Here is a 2605-nt window from a genome sequence, read left to right as displayed (position 1 = left end):
ATATATATATATATATATATATATATATATATATATATATATATATACACACAGGTAGAGACATGAATGCACCCCCATACCATCAGAGAGGCAGGCATTTGGTCTCTCTTGTCAAGTTATTCCCATTGAAGCTCACTGAGATGGACCAGTATAAATAAAGGCTGAATGAAAGTGAAGTGTGTGCTGAACACAAGCCAGATGGTTCCTTTCCTCTTTCGTACAACAGACATAACGTCTGTGGTTTCAGCGATGAATTTCAAAGTTAAGGTTTTCACTTGGTTTCACTTTGATTTTTAATGAGCAGACTGGATTGTGTTCACATATGGCTTCTGTTTTTGCATGATAGAGCTTTAACCAGTATTTGTGGATGCCACAGTGTTTCCAGGGAGTGTTCAGGAACCCGTAAGTGAGCTCCAGAAAAGAACAAGAAGCCGTTTTAAACCCAGAGGCCCCTGAGAGCCTGAAGAACACAATCCTGACGATCAGTCCTTTCAGCTCAGAGATTTATCTTGTTTTATTTGTATTGATCGTGAACAGTAGATGGCGGGATATTATTTGTTCCTGGTGGACTTCAGCCCAACTTACTCCTTAGTTTAAAGAGATGTGTCTCTCATTAAAGGCCAATCTTTAAGCTTCAACAACTGCTGAGGTGTAAACAGGTTCTCCGGACGGTCACAGCTGATCTGGTCACGTGCACTTGTTTACATTTTCACGGAGCTCGCGGAGACAGACTCACGGTGTCGCAACACGGTGTCTATTGTAATGTCATTGGTAAAAATAAAAAATAAAAATCTCGATGAAATGGCGACAACAGTGAAAAAACAGTTTTCGTAGTTTCCCCAAATGTTTATTATGTCGAAGTTAATATTGTTCTAGCTTTAAGTATTTAGATCTTACGAACACGCCTAAAACGTACCACCCTGACACTAAAAACATTTTAAACCAGAAGCCCTTGTAGCCACACGAACACAAGGACCGATCCCACCTCCAGGAGACTCTCCTCTTCCACACCTGTTCACAAGGACCGATCCCACCTCCAGGAGACTCTCCTCTTCCACACCTGTTCACAAGGACCGATCCCACGTCCAGGAGACTCTCCTCTTCCACACCTGTTCACAGTCGGTGTTTACTAGCATTAGCATTAGCATTAGCCCTTGGCCACTTATCGTTGGTCTCGCGCCGCGTCATGACAGAAAATAAAGCGCGGGCTTGTTTTATCACGACAAGCTGAGACGTTACCTTGTTGTCAGCATGTGGATTTGAGAGCCGTCACTTCTTTCACGAGGATTTGTGTGTTATCCCACCCTGTTGTCTCTTCTCAGCCTCTTTTCTTTGTGCCGCAGCTGCCGCGGTGCATGCTGGGATGACGTGATGACGTCACGTCATGTTCATGACGTTCAGTTTGAGCGGACGGATTCCCATTAAAAATGTTAATTTGGTCTTAATAACCATTTCCAACACATGCTTAATAACATGCTTGTGATATTCTGTGATAATTAAATCAAAATGACATGTCAACATGTTGAAGAAACTGGTTCAGACAAACTGGTTCGTTTTTGTTATAGTGGATGATTGAGTTTACAAAACCTTCTAAAAAAGTTAAATCTGGTCCTCTGGACATTCAAAAAGACAAAACAAAAAAAATGTAGAAACGTTTCGTCTTCCATCCGAAAGATATTATTATTATTATTTTTATCCGAAATATTATAGGCAGAAACATGGGTGTGCTATGGGGTCTCCAGTTTCTCCTATTGTTGCCAACCTGTACATGGAGGAGGTAGAAAAGAGAGCCTTGACGTCCTTTTCAGGGACACCACCAAGTCATTGGTTCAGGTATGTTGACGACACCTGGGTTAAAATCAAATCTCAGGAAGTCCAACATTTTACTGACCAAATCAACTCTGTGGATAAATACATCAAGTTCACACGAGAAGATGTAAAAAATGACAAGTTGGCTTTCTTGGACTGTGAGGTCTCAGTCTCTGATAGAGGACATTTGCAAACCGAGGTGTACCACAAACCCACCCACACAGACCAGTATTTGCAGTTTGACTCCCATCACCCTTTGGAGCACAAGTTAGGAGTCATCAGGACTCTATATCACAGAGCAGACAGCGTCCCCACTAGCTCAGGAGCCAGGCAGAAGGAGAAATCCCACACAAGACAGGCTCTAGAGCAATGTGGATATCCTAACTGGGCCTTCCTGAAAGCAGAGAAGAAACCCAAACAGGACTCCAGTCAGCCAACAGGTGAAAAGGAGGAACCCAGACCCAGACCAGTGGTCATTCCATATGTTGAGGGAGTATCAGAGAAACTGAGACGTTTATTTTCTAAACATAACGTCCCAGTGGCTTTTAAACCCCAAAATACATTAAAGACTGGTTCATCCCAAAGATCCAGTCCCCCGGCACAAACAGAGTAATATTGTGTATGTTGTTCAGGGTCAGGAGGGTGATCAGTCTTACATCAGGGAAACTAAACAGCCACTGGCCAAAAGGATGGACCAGCACAGAAGATCAACATCATCAGGCCAGGACTCTGCGGTCTACACTCATCTCCAGGCCAGCGGTCACTCTTTCAGGGATGAAGATGTTCACATCCTGGA

The sequence above is a fragment of the Nematolebias whitei genome, chromosome 4, assembly GCF_014905685.2.
Source record: "Nematolebias whitei isolate Nwh7 chromosome 4, NemWhi1, whole genome shotgun sequence".
Lineage (NCBI taxonomy): Eukaryota > Metazoa > Chordata > Actinopteri > Cyprinodontiformes > Rivulidae > Nematolebias > Nematolebias whitei.
This window is presented reverse-complemented; position numbering follows the sequence as displayed.